Source organism: Festucalex cinctus, chromosome 19 (assembly GCF_051991245.1).
Source record: "Festucalex cinctus isolate MCC-2025b chromosome 19, RoL_Fcin_1.0, whole genome shotgun sequence".
Lineage (NCBI taxonomy): Eukaryota > Metazoa > Chordata > Actinopteri > Syngnathiformes > Syngnathidae > Festucalex > Festucalex cinctus.
Window position 1 is genome coordinate 11,313,810 of NC_135429.1, and position 25,444 is coordinate 11,339,253.

General features: G+C 38.9%; 1 protein-coding gene across 16 annotated transcripts in view; it reads right to left on the reverse strand.

Annotated features, from left to right (window-relative positions):
• pdk4 (pyruvate dehydrogenase kinase, isozyme 4) overlaps positions 1-25,444 on the reverse strand; it is a 126,532-nt gene that overhangs the window by 91,362 nt on the left and 9,726 nt on the right. For all 16 annotated transcript variants that reach the window (XM_077506944.1, XM_077506941.1, XM_077506940.1 and 13 more), the window contains exons 3-4: positions 8,654-8,839; positions 848-941 (exon numbers count right to left, since the gene is read on the reverse strand). The gene's annotated coding sequence lies outside the window, so the exon portion shown is untranslated. The remainder of the gene's footprint in view (positions 1-847; positions 942-8,653; positions 8,840-25,444) is intronic.

Sequence of the window (25,444 nt, forward strand, 5' to 3'; positions counted from 1 at the left end):
TTGTACAGTAGAAATATTTCAACTATAGTAGGTGTGTGAGTAGGGCTTGGGACTTTCGCTGCTTAACTCAATTCACTCCCAGCCATTTTCACAGAAGCAGTCCCGTTCGCTCCCGGCTGTTTTACTGGATTTTGACTGATTTTGCAAGGCCCACAGAATATTGTGTTCAATTGCTATAAAAGCATGGAACCTACCAAAAGAAAGATTAAAGTCTCTTCTTTCATCAGGAAAAAAAAAAAGTATGTTTCTATCGGTTTCCGTTTTGCAGCAATTAGCATTAGAAGAGAGCTAAGTTTCATCAGTTTTCACAAATCTATTTAAAATTCAAAGTAATTGAGCTTTTTTTCTAGATGGCCCTGGTTGATCTCCTTTGCTCTGCCGCCACCTGCTGGCCGTTTGTGTAATAACTACCATTTCTGCAACCGTTCTTTGCAGTTGAGAGGCTGCAACAAAGCCTTCTGTATGCTCTAACATAAAAAAACAAAAAAAACGTATAAATACGTCTTTGGGACACTAAGAACATTAAAAAAAAACGTATTTATTCGTTATTGGGAGTAAATGAGTTAATGGCATAATGCCATTCACTATGCAAAATATGTCATATATATGACACCAGGGTTTCATTAATAACTAATCTGGAGAGTTGTATATGATGAGTTTGTCACAATATCAAAAGTTCTACCTTACAAACGTGATTTTTTATTTTTTTTTATTTTTATTTTTTAATGAGTGATACAAACCTCTCACCAAGATGTAGTGCAGTCCTAACACGACTGCCATGAAAATGGAACATAATTATCTACTGGATATTGATCTAAATGTTGGTGAAGGAAGAGGATGAACTCACCACAGCTCAGCCGCCTCCGTCTCATTGTAACAATGTTCAGTTCATAGGGATGCGCTGGAGGATGTTGTCTGGCTCAAGACATGTTTTGTATCATCTGTGGAGGAAATAAGCAGCGAATTACAACAAGTTCAACTCTGTGCCTAAAACTCAAACAGCAAACATGTCTTTTGCCGCATATTTGAACTGGTTGAAGGGTAGCCATGATTATTTTTAGCACATTCCAAATTACAAAAAATTATGTATTTAAAAAAAATAATAAAGAATGGAAACACACAAAAAAACATTGTTAAGAGTAATTAGTTCAACTCCGGTGCTGTAGGTGGCAGTAATGTAGCACAAAGCGTTTGACAACGAAGGCAAAGAAATACTCCATGTTTGAAGCACAAAAATATATCAGATTAAAGCGTCTGGTGGCTGGAATATATCCCGTGAAATAAGTTTAAATATACAAGCGGTAGGACTAGATAAGTTTTTAACTTCTTCCTACTCCCTTTTGAACATGTAAACTGTCATTGATTGATGATTTTATGGGGTTCTTCTTTTCTTTTTTAATTTTTTGCTTCTCTGCTGTTTGTATGTTTATATGTTCAATAAATCAAATTAAATCAAATCAACCGCTAAATTGTTGCTTTTCGACATCGTGACAACAAGGCACTCTAAAGTAGCCAAACCAGTGTGCAGCACCTGTTCATATGCTCATTGTCAAGTCTTTAAAAAAAATAATAATAAAAAATAAAAATAAAAATAAAAAATAAAATAAAAATAAAAAATAAAAAATAAAAATAAAAAAAGTGTCCCCCTCCTTGCTCTTCTTTTTCTGTGTGATGTGCACACATGTCGGACAACGAGGCACTCTAGCGCTGCATAAACATGCTCTTTTTATTATTTATTGGTGAGATCTTACAGACCATATAAACAGAAATAAGCATGCACCAAATCTTGGAATAAAGGGAGGCAAGAAACCAAACTTTCTCTAATTACATAACAAACCGTTTAAGATTTATTTCTACGGTGGCCTTTTGAAAACAATTATCAAATATGTCTTTCTGCTCCCTCTAATTAACACCTCAAACATGTTGGCCACAAACCTTGTGAATGGAGCTGTAACAAATAGCATGTGTGTCCCATTTTGTGGTTAACATAAGCAATTATTTTTTTTTTTTTTTTTTTTTTTTTTTTTTTTTTTTTTTGAAGAGCTCAGAATTGTTCATTCGGTAGTCTTACCGATTCAACGTCTTGTCATCATTGCTCTTTTCCTTTTTTTTTTTTTTTTTTTTTTTTTTTTTTTTTTTTTTTTTTTTTTTGTGTGTGTGTATGTGTGCGTGCGTTTGCGTGCGTGCGTTTGCGTGCGTGCGTGCGTTTGCGTGTGTGCGTTTGCGTGCGTTTGCGTGCGTGCGTGCAAATACGTATAAATTTATACTCATTCATTCACCTAAAACCTTATAAATATCCCATTACCCTTCGCCTTAACCAGGTACTTCAGAATCTTGCCAGAGTCGTGAGATTTAAATGGTCAGGAGACCAGAGAAAAGGTCAGAAAAAAAAGAAATAAAGAGAAAAGAAAGGTAAATCAAAGTGACATCCAGCACCGACCAAACACTTCCTGCCTTCCCCATGATTACAAAATCAAAGTCTTACGCCAACCCCGGAAGCCTCTAAATTCCAGCAAATTTAGCGAGATCTCAAGAGCCCAGAGGAAAAACTAAAGAGAGGAAGGAGGGAAGGATCGATAAGGCAGAGTGAGATCAATAGAAGCCAGTACATCCAATCCATCAAAGTGAAGTCCAGCACCAACAAGACCCCTCCTGCGTGGTTACAAAACCGGAGTCTTATGCCAACCCCAGAAACCTCATACTTCTAATAAATTAAGATCTCAAGTGACCAGAGGAAAAACTAAAGAGAGGAAGGAGGGAAGGATAGATAAAGAAAAGTGAGAACCACAGACACCAGCACCAACTGATTCAAGGGGCTGTGGGAGGGAGAGGGTACTTCTGTTGAGTTTCAGTAGATGCTGGTGCGACGGATCTGGCATGCATAAGGACCACCACCAAAGAGAGAAGCCGTCAACCGCGGTCCAGCAAAGCGAGCACCCCCCCCCCCCCCACCCCCCCCGGAATCCCCAGGCCGCGGCAGCACCAAGGCCACCCCCAAGCCACCCGAGCGGACACCGGTCAGCGAGCCGACCCAGATACCCGGAACACCCCCGCCCCAGCCCCGGCCCACACCCCCGAGCCCAAGGCCGCAGAACGAGGCCCAGCGGGCCCCCACAGCGCCCCACCGGTCCCCAGCCCCCATCCCCCCACGACCCCCCCGCACCCCACCCAAACCCGCCATCCACCACGACCCAGGCCCCACCACCCCCGACCCCCAAACCCCCGAACACACCCCGACCCCCAGCACCCAACCCCCCACCCACCCATACCTCCACCCCCCCCCCAAACAAGCCGCCCCCCCCCGACGGCCGCCACCCCCCCCCCCGCGAACCCGGCCCCCCGCGAGAACCCCCCACCCCCCCCCGGAAACCGGCACCGGGCAGCAGCGCAGAGAGGGAAGATGTGCCCACCCCACCTCCAGCCGCGCGAGATTTGCACCGCGGCGGGAGGGGGGAAGCAGAGGAGGAAGCACCAGGGGAGAAGGCGGGACACCAGAACACCGAGCCCGGTGGGGAGAGGCCCCGGTCGTCACGCCAGAGTACAAGTGACACCTAACCCTGTTACTGAGTCCGCCAGCTCGCCGACTGGCGAGCTCTACCCTTACACCGTGAATGTGGCCCCACCCAGTGTATATACAAGTGTGTGCGTGTGGTGCATTAAAATTGGGAGCAGGTGAGTCGGAGCAGAGGGAAAAAATTTCCCCTACTCCGACACACCCGTATCCCCCCCCAAAAAATGAATATGTATATGTGTGGTGCATTAAAAAAGGGAATGGAGGGACAAAGTGGTGGGGCAGGGACACAAATGGGGGGGACCACAGCGCTGCCAGGCACTGCAGTCCATCCCCTCTGATGGCTCCCCGCCCCAACTCACCCCTCCCCTTGGACGTGAGGTGCATTAAAATTGGAGGGGAGTTGAAGGGTGAAGACGGTGTTTCCACCCTTCCCCACCCCACCAAGAAATGTGTTGTGTGCCCTATGTGTATATTATATCCCGAATATATCCCGTGAAATAAGTTTAAATATACAAGCGGTAGGACTAGATAAGTTTTTAACTTCTTCCTACTCCCTTTTGAACATGTAAACTGTCATTGATTGATGATTTTATGGGGTTCTTCTTTTCTTTTTTAATTTTTTGCTTCTCTGCTGTTTGTATGTTTATATGTTCAATAAATCAAATTAAATCAAATCAACCGCTAAATTGTTGCTTTTCGACATCGTGACAACAAGGCACTCTAAAGTAGCCAAACCAGTGTGCAGCACCTGTTCATATGCTCATTGTCAAGTCTTTAAAAAAAATAATAATAAAAAATAAAAATAAAAATAAAAAATAAAATAAAAATAAAAAATAAAAAATAAAAATAAAAAAAGTGTCCCCCTCCTTGCTCTTCTTTTTCTGTGTGATGTGCACACATGTCGGACAACGAGGCACTCTAGCGCTGCATAAACATGCTCTTTTTATTATTTATTGGTGAGATCTTACAGACCATATAAACAGAAATAAGCATGCACCAAATCTTGGAATAAAGGGAGGCAAGAAACCAAACTTTCTCTAATTACATAACAAACCGTTTAAGATTTATTTCTACGGTGGCCTTTTGAAAACAATTATCAAATATGTCTTTCTGCTCCCTCTAATTAACACCTCAAACATGTTGGCCACAAACCTTGTGAATGGAGCTGTAACAAATAGCATGTGTGTCCCATTTTGTGGTTAACATAAGCAATTATTTGATTTTTCTTTTTTTGGCAGAGTGCACTTTTTTTTGTTGTTGTTGTTGATTGATTTGGACAAAAACGTCAATCTCCAGAGAACAATCAGACCCTGATTGAGACTGAAGTTCCCTTGAATGACAAATGGCAGAACTTCTTCTCACTTCAGTCGCGCAGGCTTGAAGCCTCCAAGCCTGCACAGCCAGCGGAGTGCACAGACACTGAACATGAGTCCTAAATTACAGCCTTACTAAAGAAACAAAAACAAACCAATAGAGCGACCTGTTTCTTATTACCAAACAAGCCAGGCTGAACGAGCCGAGGAAAGCAACTTTTTTTTTTTTTCAAGGAAAAATAACGATATTTACCTCAGCTATACCTTCACAATCAGACAGCGTTGGCAATATTTATTTTTTTTTACTTTCCATTTTAATGAGGCAATAAATATACAGCTTTTAACTCTTTAAAGGAGTGGCTGCTCTCGAACCTGTCGTTTATATGATTGGCTTTTATAGACCTGTCACCACTGAACTCTTTTTTTGCTTTCTGGCTCGGGCTCAACTACATTTCATCCAGCGCGTTAGGTTGCAAATTTTATGAACCAAGCATGAAAAAAAACAAAAAAGCAATCTGAACACCATACCAGCGACATATGACATAAATGAATGGTTATTATCAAATAAAACGGTTTTAAAGAGAAGTAAAAGAAAGGGAATCATGAGTACAGACGTTTACGACGTAAGAAAACAAACGGCGCTTTAATGCAGCATAAGCTGCGGTCATTAATACTAATAGGTAATAAAGAGGGCAGTTTTTTACATTTCCTTGGTGACTCTAATCAAATGAATAGTGAAAAGGGGGGAGCGGGTGAGGGGCGAAAAATCTGTAATGTGTCAGAATAAAGCAACTTTGACAAGTCTGTGATCTCAGTCAGAGGTTATTTACTTTTGGAAAAATGGTAGTCGGCTAAGTGGCACACACTACATTCACTGTTTATGCACTTTTAAAAAAAAATATATATATATATATATATGTTTTTCATGCAATTTAGCACTTGTATGCAAGCCGCATAGCTCACAGGCATCAGTCTGTTCATTAACCTTTAAAACAGCAGACCTTTTAATTTGCCGCCAAGTCAACGTCACTCTAATTGATCCTTTTAAATATGAAAATTTACATATGTGCATGAATAATCGCCTGCAATGAACTCGCGCACGCCGTCGACGGAAACAATTACGATGGCGTTCACTTTACTCGTCTGCAAGCGGGGATGCGCGCCCTCGCATTTCAAAATGTTCCCGTGCTGGAGGTTATTCAAAACAATTAGCTAAATATTGAATAAGCAGCGGTTACGAATGTCTTTACTTTTCTTTGGCAAGCTTCTTGGCATTAGTGTAATGGATGCCAATCATGAACATGCGCTCACAGTGACAAATTGGAACAATTTTATTGACATGATAAAGGACAGGGAAGAAAAAAAAAAGTACTTTTGCTTGTAAATTTGACCTTGAGATAATTTAACTGGATGATAAGTGAAATTACTCAGTATTGCTGTCTTAATTATTTTAATTTTTTTTATTTTTTTTATTTAAATAAAAATATAAAAGCAAACAATATTATATTCTTGACTTTCGAAAAAAAATTTCAGCTGATGAACTGAAAATCACATGATTGGCCCCGATTTACGATCATATGATCAGATCGGGACAACTCTACTTAACTCATTCAGTGTCAGTCCAGGAAAAAAATTCATCTTTGACGTCTAAAGCCGTCTATGGCAGTGAATGTGTTAATTGAAAGTCCTTTTATTTTGTGCTAAATTTGCACTTATTATTATTATTATTATTATTATTATTATTATTATTATTAATTTATTGTTTAGTATAGTTTTTAATAGTTTTTGTGGAAGTAGCAGTGGCTTCCTTCCTTCTATCTTTCTGTGGGTGGCATGACACAGTGGTAGAGTGGTTGTCTCTCAACCGGGAGCTTGTGGGTTCGATCCTCAGCCCTTGTGGCCATGTCGAAGTGTCTCTGAGCAAGACACTGAGCCCAAATTTTCTCCCAGTGGGTTTGGCAATGCCCCGCAATTCAGCAGCCCGACGACTGTTGTATGAAAGTGTGTCAATGTGTGAATGTGAGGCTTTGTAAAACGCATTTGGGCACCAAATAGGAAGTAGATAAATACCCAATACCCGGTTTTATTTCAACGTATCGGTAGGGTACTTACCGATACCAATATCGACTGCCCTCTTGTGACCGTTTTACGATCAGGGCCTATTAAAAGGCAACCAATAAGATTGCTCTAAAGTGACTTACAGATGGTCATAGTGGCAATGGTCACATGTCCACAGAATGAACCATCCAAGTATTTTTGTTGTGTTGTAAGTGTCGCTAATTTGGCTACTTTAGCATCTGAGCCCTTTACCACAAGTTACAAAGTCTTAAAAATTACTTTACGACAAGGGTGGGAAAAAAAAATCGTTATAACTTTTAATACCCATTCATGAACATCTTTGATTGCCATTAAAATTTGCCCAAAATTCCAGTTAACAACTCTTTCAACACTGCACTGAACTCCAACATGTGTCTGGCAAACCAGAGCACTTGGACAAGCTATCAATCAAATGTCAAATTACGTGTTGCTGCTCCAAGTTGAGAACTGGCATGTACAATAATTGGCCAAATTTACACCTGCAAAAAAAAAAAGGGGGGGATTAAATATCAAGATTTATATTTTAGTGTGCCAGCTTATGTCAAAAGTCATGTTGGTAGCACATTCAACTGAGTGCAGACTTAATGCATTTGGAGTTTTACTGTGAAATAAAAGGAAAATTGGGCATTTAAAAAATGAGCTGAGCTCATAATCTTTCCTCAAGTTTGTCAGTGTTGTAATGCAATCCACTTCATCTCCTGCCTTTCTGTGACAACACGAATGCCCACGTTGCACCATCAAGGAAAAAAAAAAAATAAAATAAAATAAACATCCCTGTTGAGTGAGCCCAACGAGGACCCCCTTGGGAGAAACCAGGACCACGCAGTCCAGCCCTTATTATTGAAGGCCTGCTTCGTGGTTGCATAATGAATATCACAAATGGATCTTATAATTACAGGAGGGGTCAGTGCTAATAAGTGGCCCCCTGAACATCCATCTATCAAAGCTATTTGAATTTCCAGGGAGCTGGTTTGAAATGATTGTATTTTTCTGCGCTGAGCAATTAATTCTGTTGGCAGAAAAATCAATTAAAAGAATTAAAACATGAGCGTAGACCGCTGTGGCAAATGAGATGACACATTTGTTAAAAATGCTTTGGTTTTCTTTGTTTATGATCAAGTTACCCTGCCTTGAAATCGCACTTGCCCGTATCGCGACATTGATCTTATTTAATTACTTTTTAATTATACTGCCTTACTCCAGTCAAGTCATGAACAATTGTTATTAACCAAGCAGGTAATTCTTTAAGAGCCGAGCTGGCCTGATGGCAAGTAGGTGGAAAGGGGAACAAAAACGCGCTGCTGCGATGGTGGATTCACTTTGAAAAACAAAGCTAATACTTTGGAGCGGAACGCTGCTGGAATACGATCAAACGCGGGAGTAATGATCATCTGTACTTTCGAGAGGTTAACAAATATATTTAAACAGCGGCGTTTTTCCAGGTTTGAATTGAAACGGAAAAGGCTGCTTTTTTTTTTCACTCGCATCAATTTACATGCGCTCTGTCTGTGTTTTGCCAGACGAACCTAATCAGCATATTAATGTAAGTGAGTAGGCTGCTGATCACGGTGGGATTGGACCGAAGTTTATCGCGCCGAGTCCGGACAAGATCCAGGGGGCATCTCCATGACAGGGCAGCTGCTAAGCTTTTCTACGCACAGCACTGCAACCGGGGAGGAAGATTATGATGGTTGATTAGCAGCGCCATGTCGGCGGCAAAAATGATTACCTTGGGAGGGGGGCGGGGAGGCGAGGGTTTACTTGCGTCTATGGAGACCAGACCCCAAATCAAGCCACAGCCTCGCCCAACCATCAACTGCCATGGCAGGAGTCCAGTTGCTCCTGGTCCATGCGCGTAGCCTGGGATGAACTTGCTGATGTAATCGTAGATTCGTGGCATCTCCTCAAGGGTGTTCTAGAAAGAATTTAGCGACAGTTAGCTCAAAGAATAATTCCTTGTCCTGCTGTATGAACAAAAGAATGAGTGAATTCAACAAAAATTACAAACAAAAAATGCTAGAAATTGAACTAATCAAATTCAGGTGTGTTTTTTCCTATAAGAATGTAAAGTATAAACATTTTTTGTCATATTTTTAACTGAAATTCTATGGACATAGTGCTGCTCTTTCTGATGTGTGAGCCTTGGCCACATGGGGGCAGTATTAATACAAACACAAATGGATTTTTTTTTTTTATTTAAAGTTCTTTTTAACTTAATAATAACTTAAAGTTTCTTGAACGCCACAAATTTTTTACCGCGAGATTAATGACCGCCCCTTACTTGGATAGCCTGAACTGGGAGAATTCCAGTCACAACGCAGCAGACGTCCAAGTCAACATTTAGCACTAATACATTTAAAAATAATGCATATATTTGTTGAGACTGGAGTCAAGTTGTATTTTACAATTTTAAAAATGTGCAAAATTTTACAAGTTACTTCATGTGAAAGATTATTTCGCCAAAGGAAAATGCACTGAGCTGTCACCAATGTCTTACAAATGCAATTATGCCACCTAGTGGCAGACAAATGACCTCAATACAAATTAATATCACACTCGTTTTTTACAGTGCAGTACATCCTTTTAATTTTAACTCAATTTTATGAATTATTGTGAAATTACTGTATCAATCAACTCAACTTTTATGTTGAGTATGAAAACTTTCTATTGTGCATTTAATTGTACATTTAGAACAGATATAAGATTTGCGAATAGTCGTGAGTTAACTATTGAAGTCATGTGATTCATTATGATTAAAAAAAAATAATCACCCGACACCACTAATTTGGTTGTATACACATACCTGAAGAAAAAATACAAATATGAAAGTAAAAATACAATATGAAGGAGAGGTAGAAACCCATTATGGGCTTATTAAAGATCACACCTAGGTAGAATAAAATACAATTAAAATATCCATCCATCCATTTTCTTGACTGCTTATTCCTCACAAGGGACACGCGGGGTGCTGGAGCCTATCTCAGCTGGCTTTGGGCAGTGGGCGGGGTACACCCAGGACTGGTCGCTAGTCAATCGCAGGGCACACAGAGTCGAACACAAGCACACCTAGGGACAATTCGGAGCGCCCAATTAACCTGCCATGCATGTCTTTGGAATGTGGGAGGAGACCGGAGTACCCGGAGAAGACCCACGCAGACACGGGGAGAACATGCAAACTCCACCCAGGAAGGCCGGAGCCTGGACTTGAACCCAAGTCCTCAGAACTGTGAGGCGGGACGTGCAAACCACTCATCCACCCTGCCGCCCACAATTAAAATAATGAAAGAAAAATACTAAAAATGTCGTGAATAGCCTCAACAAAATATACCTTTATGATGATCATGAGATTATGTGGTCAGTTGCTTTGCGCTTATATTACTCTCTTATTTTGTCATATAAGCCTTTATTCTGCCATATAGAATTGTGCAGTTACTGAATGACACATTTGTTAGTACGTTGAGGTTCCTTAGCCGAGATTTCCTCTCATCATATCAAAGTTTCCAATCCCTCCTCTTCCTGCTCTCTCAATCGAGGCTCCTTAGCCAAGGTTTCTCTCTCAAGTGTTTTCGTCACATGGGACAAGTTACACATTTAAACAAGCATGAAACATGATCTAAGGCTTCCTATTTTCACAATGACAGCTGAGTGACGCCACCAACACATTTTGGCCCGTCAGTGATGGGTCCACCCTTGAGTAGTCCACCGTTACTTTTTTTTTTTCTTTTTAACCGTATCTGATCCTCGTCACCTAGCTGTTTTCCCTTCTCAGCGGGCATATAACTACACTCCCCGGAACCCAAATTCAGGTCGGGAACGATGTTTACAAGTAACATAAATGCATGGTGTTGGATAGGCCCGGCTTGATAGAAAGACAGCTCTCCTCTGCTGATAGTAGTGGCAAAGAGGAGCAATAATCCCCTGGACCAGGAATCTTGATATTATTACTGACAGTCTTCCACCCACCGAGAGTGCACTTGCACACGGACACACCCCTAAAGCAACACACACTCACAGGTGAAGCGCTTGCAGTGGGTATCTGTTTGGTGTCTGGGAGAGGACACCCACCAGCCTGAGTGCAAAATGCCCGCAGCAGCTGGCAGAATGCTATTTTCCCAGCATGCTCCCTTAACAAAGTTTTTTTTAAGCCTAGAGGAAATAGAAAAGCAGCAAGGTGAAGTGAGCACAAAGGAATTAAAGACTTTTTATATCTTAGATTGCTTCTTCATCAAAATGTCTCACTGGGAGCACACAGATGAAGAAAAGTCATTTGCACATAATAGATTGCTTCACCAACCACATCCCTAAATTCATACAGCGATCAAGTTTGGTCTTTGTTGCACTTGCTGGCATCGGAGTAAAATTCATCTCACACTGACTCGCCGAAAGAAAGGTAAGCGTGCAAACAGCTTGCCATACGACCCCCTGCTAAATCCATCACCCCCGACTCATTTGCTTGAAATGGAGTTCCACCTGGGAAAACAGCAGCAGGCACGCAAGCAGGCCACCATTCGTCGCTCGTATAGCAAAATAAAGTAGCGCATTTGCACAGAGAGTGTGGAAAGTTTCAAATGCAGAAAAATAAGTGCCTGAGATATGCATTTAACTGTTGGGAAAATTTTCAAAAAAACAATATATAAAACAAGTATACTGTGTTCCCTGCTATGTCACGATTCATCGTTTGCGCCACTGCTATATCGCGGATTTTTTAGCAATCTTTTTTTTTTTTTTTTTATAGTCTGCGGTCCTAATTAAGAATTACAATGGAACCTCGACTGATTACATCAAAGTACTTTTTTTGTGGTCTAAAAACACACAATACAGTACAAAATAGCCTAAAAATGCCAAGTGACATCACAGGTGCTCAGAGCGCATGTAACGATCAATCACGGATCACCTGTTTTCTTGGTTTGGTCATGTGACGTTTGCAAAGTCAGCCATGATTGGTCGTTACCCTGAGTACATCTGATGTCATTTTAAGTCAACAACAAGTGGCAAAATGAGTTTTTAATGTTAAACATTTCTTGAATAATATGTTATATATTACCTCACTAGTCTAAACATGACATTTTGATTTTCATCCATCTCAGGTGGTGGCCATTTTGTCACTTGCTGTCGACTGAAGATGACATCACAGGTGCTCAGGGCTCAGGAGTCAAGGACCAATCACAGCTCACCTGCTTTCAGAAGTTGAGCTGTGATTGATTGTTGCCTGTGCAACTGTGATGTCATTTACAATCGGCAGCAAAATGGCCGCCGTCTGATATGGATAAAAACGTCTGGATTTTGCTGTTTAACTCATATTCCACTAACATAATATTAACCAGAATAATGTATTTACACCAGTAGGGCCGCATAGAACACATTATTGTCGAGAATGTTTTGTTTTGTTTTGTTTTTTGGGGGGGGTAGACTTCCTCTTTAACTCATTCACTGCCAATGACAACTATAGACGTCAAAAATCCAAGTAAACAGCCAGTGCAAATTTTGACAAGAAATTTGAATTTAGTTTTAGTTATTCATTGTTTTCATTCATAGTTATTAATCATTGTCATTATGAATAACAACGATGACAACAATTTCAATGCTAAGTGCTACCATCGTGCGTAGAACGGATTCCTGTTACCCTACAACACGGGCGTTGTGATCGTTCTTGTGATCGGTCTTGGTCTTACTGAGACCACATACTGGGTCTCGGCCTCCAAAAGTCAATTTTAATCGACTAAAATTGCTCTTTATTTTTGTTGACTAAAATTGGATTAAAACTAAAATACAATCAGGTGACTGAGTTATGACTAAGGCTTTAATTACATTTAGTCAGAAGACTATAACTAAAACTAAATTATTATTTTTTCTATATTAAAATTTGAATTTTAAATTTTCTTTTTTTTTTTTCAAAATTAACACTGGCTGTTTGCTTGGATTTTGACGTCTATAGTCGTCATTGGCAGTGAATGAGTTAATTTTATATGAAAAATAATGAAGTTATCAAATTAATTATAGATAAAATTATATTGAGATTGTATATAACAATATTAAATGTTATTCTTCCCGTATTTAATGTAAACATTTCCTTCATCTTTGAAAAAAAAAAAAAAAAAAGAGAGAGATATCCACAGAACCTGGGACATAGGTTCCTTACAGATTTAGCCAGATGCTAAGACCGCCATTTATCCTGTTCCAAAGGCGTACAATGCAGCCGAGTGCTCCTGAATAGCACGGCCAATTACAGAGCATGTGCGTGTTTGTGTGTGCGCCCCTTGCTCTCACTCCCCCCCCCAATTTCAAATCCCCCACTACTCCATCTCTCTCGCACAACCCCCCCACCTTAAAGCAGATGTAATAGCGAGGAACGACACAGCCACGTGCACTTTGCTCTTTGTCGAAGCCCAGGTGGTTACCATGGAGATTTTTTTTGGACTTACCCTAACATTTTATTACCCGTCATTATGTGTCATTAAATACATACATATTAATGTAAAAAAAAACAAAAAAACAAAACAGTGTTGGTGGAGGGTGGGGGGAGTTTATTGCGCACGTATGAAATGGGTGGCGAGAAGGGTGCATCTACAAAGATGGAAACACCTGAAAGCGGCTTTTGGGTGGTTTGATGTCTCCTCGCCATATGATTAAAGTATGATCAACATTATGTGCACACCAAAGCATTCAGTCATAGGTCACTTTATAACAAGTGCAAACAAAAGGATGCATTACATGGTGATATCCTTATTTTCTACAGCATAGCGGCGGGCTTCCAAATTGAGGTGGGATTTGTAGCTTAATGTGTGATTATCCAACCAGCATGTGCACTACTTATATTGATATTTTACAAAGGGTCTTGAAGTTACATTAAAATCATGTTCTTAGTAAGTTTCTTAATATAACAGAGTAAATAATGGGTTTGAACGCGCAGAATTGTGCAAAAAAAGAAAACAATTAGAGTAATAAGAAAATGATTTTTTTTTTTAAAGAAAATATAGTCCAACAGAGTTATGAAACCATGAAAACATTTAATATGTAATTGTTTATTTTAAGGTTCATAATTAACATAACACTAAGTTCTCCTAGCCTGTGTATGGTGTTTTGCATTAAATGTTAGCATTAAGCTAGTGGAGTTTTGATAATATATAGCTTAAAATGTTAATGTGTTTTAAAGTTTAAATGTGTAAGGCGTAAAACTTTTTTTTTAATTTATGTTTTTTCGACATTATGTTTGTCACAGAACATTCTATTTGTTTAGAATACATCATCTGGAAGGAAGGCAGGCAGATGATGTCCATCTTTCCATCCCATAGCAACTTTAATTCAAGATTGTTTGGGTTGGAATTGAAACATTTTAGGGATCCCAGGACAACTAACTTTAGTGAACATATTACATATATAAGTACATGTAATTTGAACTCTAAGTCACTTTCAGGGTTACCTGTTTGACATCTATTGAACACGACACAAAAAGGCTCGCGAGGAGAGGAACTCATACAATTCACTCCTGCACTCTCTGAAGATTCCTCTCCTCACCCTCTCTATTTATTTTATATTCTTCATTGCAAGCAGATGCAATTTTTCTTTTCAAGCAAATATATGATAACTTATTTACAATTATTCCTACACTCACCAAACTCCTGTTTATTGTTTATGAATAGTTAAATGAGCTCAATGTTGAAGTGTTAACCGGTCATGTTTTTAAATCAAATCACACTGAAGCATTCTGCATCTGCATTGTAATTCTGTAAAATTACATACCGTTACGCTCAATTGACTGAATCGGTACTGTAATGTGAATAAATTGAGCAGCAGCGGTTGTATGGGAATCTACTCCCAACTGTTGTATCCCAAGTGAATCGCTTAAATCATCATCTGTCCTCAGTGTGTGCGAGATTGCGACGTGTGAATGCCTTTAATCAGCTCTCATGCCATCTCCGCGAGTATGATCATCAGTGCGGCATTAGATGATTAGCTGATCAACTTAAAGCTAAACTGCAGCGATTTTGCTAATCAATTAGCCTTATCATTATTAGGCTACATTATCGCTAAAACTGTTCAAGCACGCTTGACAGTAAAACAAGACCGCTTGACAAAAACTGAAGAGCGGGTCATTTTTTATGATGGCGCGGTTTAGTACTGTGAATGGCTCCTCTGGCATGCTAGTGGGGCTTTTGGCGCTTGAATAATTTGTTTCACATTATGCGGTCGTTTATTATTTTAGATGGATAGAGTTGATTTATTCTGAAAATCCCACATTGGTCAATATTGCTGGGCGGTCCACAGGGACCATGAAACTTCATGTTTTAATGTTGTATAAAATTAAGTGTAAAAAAAAAAGTATCAAAAAAATAAAATAAATACATAAATAATAAAATTAAAATAAATAAAAAAAATAGTTTAAAATTGTCCTTTCATTGGTGTAGGTTCTTTTCTGCGCGTGAGAATCAAAATCTATAGTTCCTTCCTCATGATTAGCGTAAATGGTTCCTGTACTTAGTTACCGCATCTCCAGTCCATCCATGCTTTTTTTCTGGGAGGGGAAAAAGTGCAAAGAAAATGTGATGACTACAAAAGCAAAGGTTAACATTACTCACAGCATAAAAACAATTTAAAAGGGAGCAAAGGGGCTCTAATGGCCCAACGGTCTTCAAAGAAAATGTATTTTGTGCTGAAAATAATTCATAGCTTTTTGCCGCAGTGGCTTTTCAGCTTCCCGGAGGCACAGCATGAGACGCTGTATTTTTCCCAGCAGGCTCTCTGCTCCTTTCAAAATGGCCTTCGCCAGGATATACCTCATATCTCCCTCCAAATATTGACAGCGACGAGTCCATGGCTTATTGGAAAAATGTCCGTAAGTAATGTTTTATCAGCCGATGCAATCTTCACACCGCTATTTTCTCCTGTCGCATGACAATATTTGACACGATTAATGATTTGATTCGGTGACATTTCAGTTCCCGTCACTGTCAATCTGCGGCTAGTAACTCAGTTACTTGTGGCATTTAAGCGTAGTGAGCATTAGATCTCCTCGTGTTTTATTCATGAGACGTAATAAGTACTTGATGCTTTGATTTCAATCTGCTAGCATTAAATCAAAACGGCCTTCAGATTTGTCGCGCTTGTATATTCCGGCTCTACTTTTAGCAATCAAACATCCGTGTTTCTGCCACGGACTAAGTGGCTAATAATGATAAACCGCGTGACCTTTGAACTTCCACGGCTCGAGGGGTCCCCTTGCCCCGTGTCCCCAAGGGGCCACGCGTCGTGACAGCTTGAGCGATGAGCGGCGGACGGCTGTCTCGCCCGTCTATTTTTAACCCCGCGCTAAACACGGAGCCTCCAAAATAGAGGCGAAGGCCTAAACAAATGATTACGAGGCCACTTAAGGTCTGCCCGTTGACCACCGCGTCCCTATTAACAGCCAGTAAAGGAGGCCCTCCGGGGTCGAAAGGTTTAAAGACCTTTTAATAAAAGTAAGGCAGACATGCTGGCTGTGCTCTCGAACGAGAGACCAAGTTGTGTCTTACTTTGAAATCGCTGACAAGTTAATAATTCCCCTCTGAAAAGGCCCCACCGCAGGAAAAAAAATGGCCAGTGTGTCCTTACTTTTATTGCTATCATCTGTCAGTCACTCACATCTTTCCGACGTGAACTAAAACAGCTGTCGAGTCATGTTCAAGCTTTATTTTATTTGATTTGGCTCAATTGGAATTCTTATTGTAGTGCATGTATTTATGACATTCAAATGTATAGGACATTTTTGGTCTGTAAAAACCATAAAGAGAGTCTGCCTGCGGTTATGGCTTTGTTCTTGAGTACCACAACTACATAATAGCGATTCCCATTCGCTCGCTACTGTGGTGTCATTTTAAAATGTGTGGATTGGAGATAGAAAATTGTGACTTATAAGAAAAGTGGCAATCTTTCACCTGACATCAAAACAAGGATTCCTAAACTATAAAATGAGTCAAATCGATTTAATACATGCATAGTATTTATAATCTAGCTTCCATTTATAGCACACTCTCTTTATTAGGGACCATAATTTGCTGCTTTAATTACTTCATTACCAAATTATGACTAAAATGAATTGTTTACTGTGCTGTGTTTCTGTAACCTCCAACTTCCCCCTTCTACTTAGTGTGCCGCTACACATCTTGGCCATTAACTCATTTGCTCCCAAAGACGTATAAATACGTTCTATTTTAAATATTACCAGTGTACCAAAGACGTATTTATATTTTTATTTTATTTTATTTATGCTAGAGAATACAGAAGGCTTTGATGCAGCCTCTAAACTGAAGATAACGGCAATGGTAGTTATTACAAAAACGGCCAGCAGGTGGCAGCAGAGTATAAGAGATCAACCAGGGCTATGTTGCAACAAGCTGTTTTCCCCACAGTTCTAACCAGATTTGCGAATAATGATGAAACTGAGCTATATTCTAACGCTAATTGCTGCAAAATGGAAACAGATAGATAGAAATGTGCTTTTTTTGTCCCTGATGAATCAAATCAAAATCAGTCAAAATCCAGTAAACAGCGTTTGCTTCAGCAAAAATGGCTAGGAGTGAATGAGTTAATAAATATGTGGCTGTAACAGAAAAAAAGGGGAGAAAATAGAACTAATTGGCTGACACATTTCACATGCTGGCTCTAAGATACTCTTGCACAATGTTACATTGAACACAAAAGCCATATCACAATTTCTGTCTTCACAAAGATATCCTCTCAGATAATGAAGTGGTTCTAATTTTCCTGTAATCTTATTTAGATATTCAAAAGGGACAATCAATTATAAAGACTTCCAAAATGTTTGACCCCATTTCGTAGGCCAATAATTTTGACAATTTCCGATGGAATGACCTCAAATTTTCACAACTTGTATAGAAACGTTTCAAGTTTTTGTGTGTAACATCGAGCTTACACAAAACACAGGAAAGTTCTGAATGTCCTAAAAACCACTTGGGCTGTAATTCCAAAATGTACCTGCCACTTGGTGTTGAACATTTATGAAAATCTGTCATAGAACCAACAAATATTTGTACTTTTCTTTGTAAATTTAACTCATAAAAACCTTCAACATAAAGTGTATTTAGTTTCATTAAGATCCATCAAGTAGTTTCCGAGATATGGGCATTTAGAAGGGGGTCAACCATTTTGGAACACCCTGTACATAATACTAAGGAGTATCATCATTAGATTGTAGCCGACAGGTAAAAAAAAAAAAAACAGCTCAATGTTAAGAGAGAAAAAAATAAGAGGCAAACAACTTTAAAACTAAGTATTATTTACTCACTATTATATTACTTTTAATATTGTTACAATGTTGAGAAAAAAAAACATTTTTAAGAGAATTAAGTCAAACACTAATAGAGAGTTTGACATGTATGAACTTTATATTTATGTATATAAGAAGTCAAACCCTAAAACATCCACATTCAGTCATTTATAAAGTGATACATGGATCAATGGTTGGATGGATTTTTTTTTACATAAATAGATACTATTGGCCAGTCCTCACATGGGTATGTAATTTTATTATTATTATCATTAACCAATAAGAAGTGTTGAAAATGGCTTGCTCTCTTTGATGATGAAACGCTATGCCTCAAAAAACATGTTTTTCAAGCTTTCTTAATTCATTTACTCCCAAAAAACGTATAAATACGTTCTATTTTAATTATCACCATGCTCCTAAAGACGTATTTATACGTTTTGGCTTTGACGCAGCCTCTGAACTGAAGAGAATGCTTGAAGCAATGGTAGTTATTACAAAAACTGCCAGCAGATGGCAGCAGAGTATAAGAGATCAAAAAGCTCTTTTCCCCACTATTTTAAACCGATTTGTGAATAATGATGAAACTTAGCCATATTCTAATGCTAACTGATGCAAAAATGGAAACAGATAGAAATACTTTTTTTTTCCCCCTGATGAAAGAAGAGGCTCTAATCTCTCTTTTGGTAGATTCCACATTTTTATAGCAATAGGACACAATATTCTATGGGCCATGCAAAATCAGTCAAAATCCAGTAAAACTGAGAAAATGTCCTGGGAGTGAATGAGTTACATGGTTAACTTAATATACTAATATTTTAATCATTTTTTATGAATTTACTGTCATTTTGTGAAACCCACAGGAGGATAAGATAAAGAGAAATAGGGACATAATTATTTCAATGACGTTTGTTTCTACATTCTGTTATTTTTAGGTGGCCTCATGTTTCCGCAATTAATTGCACGCCTTGTGCTCATTAGCTAAATACTGCAACAGTCTACAATGCGCGCTTGTTGTCATTTCAGACATCCTCTTTTATCTTCATCCAGCCAAGTGGCTTCCTCGTAAACAGCAAATGTGTAATCGAGAGTGACAGGCCGCCTTTGTTTAGGCCACAATAACAGAGTGTTTGAATAACTTCTCAATGACTTTAAGTAAGCCGTCCGACTCGCTCTGCTTTCCATTCAGCGGTGTGGCGCGATAACCCGGATTGACGTCCGGCTTGGATTGGACTGCGGATTATTCCAAACATCGGCTTGAGCGGACTTCCCAGCGGTTTCACCTGTGCTCCAACACACGCGTGAGGGCACTTCCTGCACACGCTCCTCCGACATCCGCTTGTCTCCTTATGCGAATGCAGGCGCGCGTTCGTAAACATGGCGCGTGTGTTTACGTGTACGCATTAATTTAAAGTGCCACTTTTGCTACATCTCACAGAGGACAGTCTCTGATGGCGCTTCTGGGTGAATCTGTTTAGTATCTTTCAGTTGTGATGAGGCAAACACTAAGCATGCCTCGGGGGGCGTCTGGGCAGGCTGCGAGGCCTGGGGTGGTCCAGACAGGCAATGGGGGCTTCCCTTTCACAAAAACAAGGACCCACAATGAAGCACGCTCAAGACCCTGCAACCCGAGAGGGCACAGGGGTCCTCCGGCTGGCCCGGGCCGGGATAAGTGAACCCAGATGGGAGCAGGATGAGGGAATGAGCGAGTGGGGAGGGCGGGTTTTGCCACTTTCTCCCCCCCCTCCCCTCCTTCTCCTGGTTGTCTGTCAGATTCCTGCGCATTCTCATAAGCGCTGATCACAGACGCCCGCGTGCGCGACGTGCATTGTGGGAAACGATCACAGGGGCGTTTGCCTTTGAAGGCGAACGAGCAAATCTCGGTCTTTTCCTGTTTTCCTGTTCCTCTTCCTGCCGAGCTGCACCTGGGCTGAAAGAGGGAGCGAGAGCATGATTGAGAGCATGCTCGCGTTTGTCTTAATTGCTTAATTGAAGATCCCGGTGATGCAGGGAGTTGGATTCTAACATGAATAGTGTGACTTGATTTTTTTTTTTTTTTTTTCCACGGATGTGGGATAGCTTTTCATCTTAACAGTAGCTGATGCTGAGCTGTCACTGTGAGAATGCTACAAAAAGCGTACCTGCTTCCTTGAAAAGGAGCATTCATAGTCGATTCACTCTCTTGAAAAAGCGCAAAATGGCATTTTTGCTAACGTTCATATAGTTTTATTGTCTTGATAATGGAATAAAATCATATTGTGCTGCACCTGTCAAAATCTCACATTGCACTTCTGGTCGGGTTATATTTTTTTTATTATTGCCACATTTATGATGGAAAATTGAGGGTAAAATGAGGAAATTGTGACAGATATCAAGACTTAGGTATGAATTTAATAAACAGTGTTTCACAAAATTTGTTCTAAAATGTAATAACGCCTGAAAGTGGAATAAAATTTGCACTGAAGTCAAGTCAAGTCATCTTTATTTATTTAGCAGTTTCAAACAGCCGTAAACTAAAACCCAGTAATGTAATAATTTGACCAATGTAATAAAAAAAAAAAATCCTGACTGATATCGTATTAACATTTTAAGGATAATATAATACCTAGAATGTTTTTCTTTTTTTATTTAATAATCCAATTAAGTTCACATGTGTTTACGCTCACAGTAAAAGTAGATGAAAAAATTGGAATATACTGATTTATTAAAATAATTTTATTTATTTATGATATTGTACGTAAGAGGATTAGGGCCAGTGAGGAGAGGAAAAAAGTATGTCAGAATTCTCACTTTAAAGTCAGAATTCTGTGATTAAAGTGGGAATCTTAATTCAGAATTGTCACTTTAAAGTCAAGCGATTTTAAAGTGTGAATTCTGACTTTATTAGTGCTACTATTATTCTGACTTTAAAGTTAGAATTGTGACAATTCTGACCTTAAAGTCAGAATTCTATGATTAAAGTGAGAATTAAGAATTCTGAGATTAAAGTGAAAATCCTGCCAAACTTTTTCTCTCTTCACTGGCCCTAATCGTATTGCATACATTTTGATTCTGTAGCCCTTCAAAGTTTTTCCTCTGTTTGTCACCAGAGACCTCGGCACTAACTTGTTTGTCACCTCCAATATGCCAGCCCGTTCAGATGCCATCCAGATGCCACCCGAATGAAACGCACACCGGTCTCTTTGTTTGCTTCAAGTTTAGCGGGCCACTAGTTCAAAAGCAACAGATACGCGCTTTCAAAAATGTCAGGAAAAAAAAAACCATACATGCATGGCCACGTGTTGGTAAGGCTGGAATAAACGATGCATTTCCTTTTTTGCTTCATGATTCTTGTCTGCTTATGCTCACCTGTAACCTGTTTTGCCATTTCGGGGATAACAATTAAATTAAATGAGTCAACACTTCCTAAAAAGAAATGACTGTCACATCCTTAATCCATCCTAGATTATTTTCTTTACATTGCTTTTGTTTTTAAGTTCCTTTATGTGTCATTATCTGGAGGTGCTGATATCTACAGTAGACAGTGGATCAGGTATTGAGGAAAAAACACTAAAAAAATAAACGAGTGAAACAATGTGGTTCAATAAGCACGCACCCTCCCATATTGGGGATGTGATGAGAATCACCCAATCACATTCAGACTCATGTTAATAGAAGTCAGTACACATCTGTCACCACTTATAATGCCATTCATTAGTCCCCCCAAAAAGTTCAGCTGTTCTGGTAGGCTTTTCCTGACAGATCAGAGCACAAGCCAAAAGTCCACTGAGAACTTCAACAGGATCAGAGGGATCTCATAGTTTAAGCAGGGATGTTTCACACCAATACCAGTATGAGTACTCAACTCGATTAGTCACCGATAAAGTACGATACCACTAGTGCTTTTGATATATAACATTTCCCTTCAGAAAACAATGTAGGTAATTTTAAAGACCTAAATGTCCCAATATAGTATTATTTTTTTTTGGTTCAAATTGCATGAAATTTATAGTAATTTTCAGTTCTACTCATTTCTAGTTCGTGATCATAAAATGGAACGATTCCTTGAAAAAAGGTCATGTATCGGTACTCGCCAATGTCAGTCAAGCTTCAAAAGCATTAAACATAACATGGAACATAGTAAAGATGGTAATCGAAAAGAAATGTCAGGAAAAGCCTACTAGAACAGCTGACCTTAATGGGTTAATCAGAAGCGCTTAAAATGGTGCCAGGCGTGTGCTGACCCATTTGAATGTGCTGACACGATTGAATGTGATTGGATATCTCTGAACACAGCCCCAATCCCAGTTATAGGAGGGTGTGTACACTTACGCAACCACTTTTTTTTTCTTCTTTTTTTTTTTATTACTTTGTATTACTGATTTGGGGTAGAAAGTTTTGAAATTATTATTTGAAAAAATAAAAAAAAAAGAAAGAAAGAAAACCATTTGAACACGGGTGTATAGACTTTTATATCCACGAGGGATGTAACGATATCCAAGCATCACGATATGAAGGTCACGATACGATAATTACCATGATATTGTGGGGGAATTGGCGATATTTAAAAAAAGACCACAGTATTGTAAAAAAAAAGGGGAAAAAAAAGAGCTCTTACTAAAAAAAAAAGCACAATATTGTGCTTTTGTAAATAACAGCAATGCATATAAACTACCTACAATCTCTAATAGCCACAGTGAGGCACTTACTTCTAATGCAAGCACACATTGATCGCTTCACAAGCAAATTGGGTTCCCCTTCATCTGACAATTACCATAGATTTTAAACATAGATGGACAAAACATCCTTAATGAAAATTAAATTGCACTAATAAAATAGCCACTAGAGGATGCTAGAACTGCACAAATGGTAATCAACCTAACTTTTTCAACAGATGTGTTCCTTTTAAATATTGTGAACATGACGACAACGCGATATTGTGGCAGTTTTAATCTCATGATATCACACTTATGGTGACATTCCTAATATCCACTGTCAGAAAACTCAATTTTCATCCATTTTTAGCACGTATCCCAAAACTTCTGACCAATAGGGGGCACCTGTTACCTGGCTTAATGTGTTTTATCTGCATCGCGCCATCTCCACTAAACTGATTGTATGTGAACGCATTTTTTTGTCCTTGCGTGTGAAAATGAGAGCATGCATGCCCACGTTGGCCGCCCGTCCCGCCTTGAGGGGAGATAAACGGCCGAGTGTTGTTGTTGTCCAGAGAGCAGACACTCAGACGGCCGCTCACACACGATTAATTGTTTCCTCGTTGCGCCCGGGACCAGACGGACTGCGCGAGTGGGCCAAGGCCTCCCGCCCTCGCTTTCAAGACGCGCGCGTAAGTGAGAAAAGTGATGAAAAACAGAGGACGAAGAATGCAACGTCTGTCGCTGTGCTCCGGTTCCGAAGGCGGCCCGCACGCTAAAGCGGTGACGTATTGATTGGAAGCCATGAAAATAATCGATTCTGTCCATTCTTCCGTGCAAATGTTTTATGTTAACTTGACGAAAATGACGCAATGTTTGTGTTTGACATCTCGCTCCCTCGTGCGGTGGATGACGCGACGACTGTGACATGCAATTAATCACGTGCTAATGACTCGGGTGCGACAACTTGAAGTCGTCCTGTGAGTGGTGGCTGCGCGCTGATTCGTTTGGTCAACGCCGCTGAAGCACATCTGCAGTGATTTGCATGGGAGTGTGAAAGCCAGTGCTGATAGATTAATTACAAGTATCAGAGGACTGATAATTCCCCAGTGGTGATAATAACATTAAGTGTGCTTTATTACTCTCGGTGGAAAAAGCTTCTGTGTTGGCTAAATTGTTTCTTGCTCATTTAGCATGTATCACTGTCCACTGATTTAATATGGATCCAGTTTGCATATTGACCCATGTAGCGCCATTTGACTCACAAATGAAATGTTACCAACATAAATGTATATTACAAGAATTGAGTTGGATAAATTTGAACTTATCAAGTAGTGGGTTTAACTTTATTGCTATTTTAAAGGTTTTGACTGGACCTTAGAAAAGTGTCAAACAGCTGCATGTCTACCAGAACAAATACATCACAACATATCAGACCGCTTCTGAAGTCTTGAACCTCATTCACAGTCAGCTGTAGAATCTATTTTAATATTCAGCTATTTGTCAATAAATCACTGAATGTATCACGTACTGAACACATGAAAGAAATTCTCATAAATCAACATAAATCAAGTAGGGTTTTGAGGTAAGCAAACTCGAGTCAATTAGCGAAGCCACAGAGTTCAAAGCAAACATGGTGCGTCAGCATTTCGCTGTTATGCTGCACGCAAATGGAATAAGATGACTTCAGAACTGAAAGTTAGCCCTATGAGTAAATGCTTTTAAATCCAGGCTAAAAAAAATAAATAAATCTTTTAGTAATTTTAATAACTACATTTTATTTCTTTACTTTGCGTTTAAATGTCTTAAAATCTTTTGCCTATAAATGTTTGTTTTGTAACTGTGTAACTATATAAGTATATAAATATAAAATTGAACCAGTAGTTTTTTCTAATGTGAATTTAATACATTTTTATCAGATAAAGACAAATGTACACTGTAAGATTTAATAGATAAATAAATAAATATTGGATTTATTATTACACAATATAATAAACATTGTTGCACATATCTTAGACCAGGATCAATTAGATTTAATTCTACCTAGTTTATGCTTTCCTCTTGGGTCCGACCGACATGGATTGTTTTTTTTTGTTTTTTTGTTTTTGTTTTGTTTTTTTAGGCTGATGCAATTGTGATATTTTGCAAAATAAAATAAAAATTAAAGAAATAATTGATTAATAGTCTGATTATTTTTTTTAAAATGCATACGTGCACAAAACTTTATTGGTCCCTTAAAGTAAAGATATGAATTGCAGGCAGAACATTTGACTGTTTTAATATACGCTGTCCTTTTGTATTTAACTTGCAACAGAAAGAAAAAAAAATGTTTTTCATTATTTATTTTTTATTTTCTTTTAATTAATGTCATTATTTGTTCTTATATTGCCATATATTAATGTGTAATTAATTCATCACTGTAATAATAATAAAATAAAATAAAAAACAAAATAAAATAAAAAATTAAATTAAATTAAATTAAATAAATAATAATAAATAAATAATGTATCAATGTGTGCATGCAAAATTGGCCAAAAAATATATATAAATAAATCTGCCAATTTTTGCAGAGCTACTATCAAGCAATTACATCAGCCGTACTATTTATTCAGTCAGGCCCTACTTC